Genomic DNA, 5696 nt, shown 5'->3' with positions numbered 1-5696 from the left:
CACCTCATCTCAGCAGCTCCGAGAACACCAAAGTTCTGCGGTGGGAAAAAAAAGTTTGTCTGTGACTCCGGCCGATGCTGGAAGTGTGTGACGATTATACACCGATCAGCCCAAAGAGTAAACCGGATCCCGTCGTTTCGGTTCCCCCTTTTTTTTAAAGGAGACAGAATGTAAAAACTGCTCAAAAGTCTTGTCTCTTCACTTCTTCCGCTGTTGTTTTGGTTGATCCCGAAACTGTCCACTAAACGTCCCCCAGAAAGAAAACGCGCACAATAAAAAAAAAAAAAGCGCTCCGTACTTTTCGGCGGCTGATAAACTTCACCAAATCTATTTCTAGCAAACCGAGGGAGTATTTCTTTAAACAGTGTTTCCCGCAGTCTGTCGTCCTCTCGTCTCTCCTGCCCCACCGACTCCCTCAGACATTCCCTCTCTCCCTTCTTCAAACAGGATTCAAATTCCTCAGCTCAAAGTTCTTTCCACCCTCCTCCTCCTCCTCCTCCTCCTCCTCCTCCTGAGTCTCCCTCCTTTTTCTCAGGGGGTGTGAGAAACCCTGCGGCATGCTGATTGTCTCAGCACAATCCCCCCCATTCGCTTTTTTAATTACACACTGGATCTCCTGAAGTTGTAAAATAGCGCAGTTTATCACCCCGTTTTCCGCTGGAAAACAAAGTCCGTGTGTCAGTCTGCGGCAAAGACGGACCTGCGCACTGTCCGTGTGTGGATCAACAAAATAATAGGTACCATTAAGTCATGGCAGAGGAGCCATTATTCTTGAAAATAAATGAGACAAACTGAGTTAAAACCTGTCATCATATTCTTTTAAAGTAACTTTAGTAACTTCATTTGTTGTCAGCCATGTTTAATTCATTCATTCTCACATTACACAGGTTTATTTCTGGGTCATTTGGTTTCAATACCTGTATGTTGTTAACTCTGTTTGTATTTGTGTCTTGACACTGAATTCATATTTGTGCATGATTTCCTCTGCTTTTGTCATTATTCTACATATTTGACATCCTGTTTATGCTCAAAACGGTTTGATTGATTAAAATTTTTCATGTATAAAACAAAAGATTAAATGAGTGAAATCAAATGGCTCCTCAAGTCCTTGAAAGATACTGGCTTAATACACTGGCTAATAAGAACCTCTGCCTTCCAATGAGTTTCACCCATTGGCCTAGAAACTGTCAGGTCACTTTGTTTAAAATGGTCCAACCTTTATTACAGTCTTATTTACAGTGATGGAGGCTGGGGGAAATGTATAACAGTAAAGTAATAGGAATGATAATCAAACTATTCTGTTTGCATTTGCAACCCCACATAACCAGCATCCTGTCATCAGAATGAGTTTGAGTTAGATCTACAGTTTCAGCCATAACAGACGGAAGCATCGTCAGCTGTAGTCTAAATAAAAGCAGGCTGTCCCCAATGATTCACATCAGCAGAGGTTAGCTCGCTGTGTTGTTGTAGACTGTGATGTCTGAGGTGATTGTGTGAGTTTGGATGGAGGTGGCGCAGCGAGAGTTCACATACCATTCATGAATAATTGATTTGCTGCGTAGATTCCTGTTTTTTCCCATGAAAACGATGGGAGGTTCCGGGACTCAGGTTGCGAAGACCTGGGTCCCACTGTCCCTTTAAGAGTGGCTCTGTGGACAGTGTTGTGTTCCCAGGGTCTTTAATGGAGACAAGAGAGGGAGACTGAGAAAGACCCCATTGTATATGCTCTCTTTTCAATGGGAGCTTGAGCAATGGTGCTCTCACTGCTCCCAGATAGAAGCAGGCAGAGAGAGAGAGAGAGAGAGAGAGAGAGAGAGAGAGAGAGAGAGAGAGGGGAGGGAGGAGGGTCACCGAGGGGGTCCTGTACAAGAAAGAGGGGTGTTCTACTCTGAAACACAATGTTTTTGGGCTGGATGGGCCTGGAAGGAGTGAGTGTTTGGGTTTTGAGGGGGATGGGCATCGGCTCTGCAGCACCGCAGTGTTTAGGTTTTTAGGCCACACCGAAATCCAGCAAACCTGTTTTCACCGAACAGACGGACTTAAAGACTTAGGGACTTTTGGGTGAAGTGGATTAACAGAGTTTATTGCTTTCAGTCTTAAAACCAACAAGTCATATGGACACCAGTTATTATGTTCTCTCACAAGGGCAGACTCTCATCATTAGTCTCCACTGCCTGCTGAACAAAACAACCTGTTGGTGTAGAAGACTCCCTATTGGCTGGCAGACATGGGAAACACCTTCCTCCTGCTCTCCCAGCTACACATGCTAACAATGAGCTAAGACCTTCCTCTTCTTCATCGTCTTCATGCCGCAGCCAGACAAACTGCTTCCATTCTATGGACTACAATGACACGTGACCGGCTAAAGTTTGTAGGGGCTCTTCTGCCCCCTGCTGGTGACACATGCAAAGCCTTCATGCTACAAATTAGACCAAACTCTCCCTGGCAGAAATGACAATAACTCAATAAACAGTAGTTTATTGGTGTGAGGTCACAGTGACCTTTGACCGCCAAATTCGAATGAGCTCAACATTCAGTGGAAGTGGATGTGTGTGCCAACTTTGAGGGAATTCCCTCAGGGTGTTCCTGTGATATTGCCAACATGAGGTCAGAGTGACCTCGACCTTCTATTTTGGACCAATAAAAATCTGACCACTTCCTCTTTGAGTCCAGGTGGACGTTTGTACTAAATTTGAAGAAAGTCCGTCCAGGGCGTTCCTAAAATAACTCGTTCTCAAGAATGAAGTGGGTGGACTGACGGACAACCCAAGAACATAATGCAGGCAAAAAATAAATACATTTTAGATCATTTCTGTCCGATTTTGGACATTAGGTGTGTTTGTGAAAAAAAGGGTTTTACAGACTTTTGTGTACATTTTTTGTTGTTTTTCAAACCCTGCTCTCACCAGACATTATGTCTGGCGTGTGTGTGTACGTGTGACATGTTGATAGATATTGGGCAGCATGATGTGCCCCGTCTCCTATTGCAGCATTTCTCTTTTCAGAATCGGAATCAGAATCAGCTTTATTGGCCATGTATGCGTGCGCATACATGGAATTTGACTCCGGTTACACATTACTCTCATCGTACATACGCACATAAAATATATACAATAAACAAGAGAAATATAAAAAAACAAGGACATTAAAGACAACAAAGTAGAACAGAGAAACTAAGCAGAAACATTTAACATTTAAGATGTACAATATAAATATATATGAGCATAAAGAACATAAAGAACAACAACAATGCCAATGGACAATGGATTCGGGATATTAGTGCAGAAGGTGGTAATAGTGCAAATGAAGATGCAACATGTCTGATTAATTGTTCATCAGAGTGACGGCCAGTGGAAAGAAGCTGTTCCTGCGTCTGGTGGTTTTGGCGTACAGAGCTCTGTAGCACCTACCAGAGGGGAGGAGTTGGAACAGCTTGTGTCCAGGGTGTGAGGGGTCTGCAGTGATCTTTCCAGCCCGTTTCCTGACTCTGGAGGTGTACAAGTCCACGATGGAGGGCAGGCTGGAACCAATGATCCTCTCTGCAGACCTGACAATCTGTTGTAGTCTGTTTCTGTCCTGTTTGGTGGCCGATCCAAACCACACAGTGATAGAGGAACAGAGAACAGACTGGATGATGCTGGAGTAGAAAATAATCAGCATCTCCTGAGACAAGTTGTACTTCCTGTGCTGGCGCAGGAAGTACAACCTCTGCTGGGCCCTTTTCCTGATGGTGTCGATTTTGGGAGCCCACTTCAGGTCCTGGGAGATTGTGGATCCCAGAAACTTGAAGGTCTCCACAGCAGACACAGTGTTGTTGAGTATGGCAAGGGGGGGCAGTGTTGGGGGGCTCCTCCTGAAGTCCACTGTCATCTCGACAGTTTTGAGCCTGTTCAGCTCCAGGTTGTTCAGACCACACCAGAGGTGTAGTTCGTGAGTACTTGCAGGCCTCTCCACATTGACGAGGGGTCGTTGACTGAAAACTTGTTTCCAGCTTTTCAGTGTAGCTTCTCTTTGCTACCTTGATCTCCCTCATCAGTGTGTTTCTGGCCTGGTTGTACAGGATCCTGTCCCCACTTCTGTAGGCCTCCTCCTTAGCCCGACGAAGTTGCCTGAGTCTTGCAGTGAACCAGGGTTTATTGTTGTTGAATGTGCAGAAAGTTTTAGTCGGCACACACATGTCCTCACAAAAAGTGATGTATGATGTCACAGTGTCAGTGAGCTCATCCAGGTCTGTAGCAGCAGCCTCAAAAACACTCCAATCAGTGCAGGCAAAGCAGGACTGTAGCTCCAGCTTTGCCTCGTTGGTCCATCTCCTCACAGTCTTTACCACAGGCTTTGCAGATTTTAATTTCTGCCTGTAGGTCGGGAGAAGATGGACCAGACAATGATCAGAGAGTCCCAGAGCTGCACGGGGAACTGAGCGATATGCATCCTTTATTACAGTGTACCAGTGGTCCAGTGTGTTTTTGTCCCTGGTGCTACACTTAATATGTTGTCTGTATTTTGGCAGTTCTTTGCTGAGGTTCGCTCTGTTGAAGTCCCCAAGAACAATGGGCAGGGAGTCCGGATGTTTGTGCTCCATGTTGGTGATCTGATCAGCCAGGTGTTGGAGCGCCTCACTCACAGGCCTGAGGTGGGATGTAAACACCGACCAGAATGAATGAGGAAAACTCCCGCGGTGAATAAAATGGTTTGCAGTCTATGAAAAGTGTTTCCAAGTGAGGGCTGCATGATTCCTTTAACACTGTGACATCTGTACACCAACCTTCTTTAATATAAAAGCAGATTTTTAAATTAGAGTTGAACAATGTACCTTATTTCATTGGATGTTTTACATCATCGGGAGGAAGTGCATTTCTGTCTCAACCAGCTGACATTTTTTCTTTTGTTTCATTCATATTATTATTTTGCTACTCACCTCTCCTCTCGCTTCAGATCACTTCACTTCCCGCCTTTGTGTGTGTGTGTGTGTGTGTGTTTTCCCGCCGGTTTTGATTGGCTGCCTCGCCCTGACTAGTTTCACCTGTCCCTCGTTAGCACTGCACTGTCTGGACCTCCTGTGCACCTGTTCCCACTTCCCCAGTCAGTCATTCACTACATATACCGGCGCATTTTCCTTTGTTCTTTGGCCTCTGTGTTCTCCCACAGAAATTATTTTCTGCAATAAGCCAAAATCCAAAAGAAAAAGTCCATTTGCTTTCTGTCGAAGACACTTCCAGGGGGTGGCCTAGGGAAATATGTTATAATAGGCAGCACTTTTATGTCCCAAACCCTGAAGAAAATAAACTGGGTTAAAGTAAACAGGCGGGACGTGTGTGCTTCCATGAAATCAAGCTCCAAAGTAAACGATCTTGAGGTATGTTGCTTCTGTATCAATCCCATTCAGCGACCTCAGTGAGGATTTCCTTCTGGTGTGTTGGTGTTTCTCCTAGATCCCTCGTGTTACATAATGTTATCCTCATTGTGATGAACAAGCGCATGCCAACACAATGAGTGGCGTTTAATCCCGCTTGGATCCATGATTTAAAAACTGTGTTAATATCTTGGCGGTTGCTGCTTGTGTGAGGGCATATGTATCCCAGGTCTGAGTAGATTACAAATCTTGGTTGGGCCTATCCAGCGCACTGCAACAACAGCCCTCCAGCTGTGCAGCAATAATAATCCCTCTGTTTTAATCTGCTTGAGCAGGGAGGTGA

The sequence above is a fragment of the Anarrhichthys ocellatus genome, unplaced genomic scaffold (assembly GCF_004355925.1).
Source record: "Anarrhichthys ocellatus isolate YVR2014 unplaced genomic scaffold, GSC_Weel_1.0 scaffold29, whole genome shotgun sequence".
Taxonomy (NCBI): domain Eukaryota; kingdom Metazoa; phylum Chordata; class Actinopteri; order Perciformes; family Anarhichadidae; genus Anarrhichthys; species Anarrhichthys ocellatus.
This window is presented reverse-complemented; position numbering follows the sequence as displayed.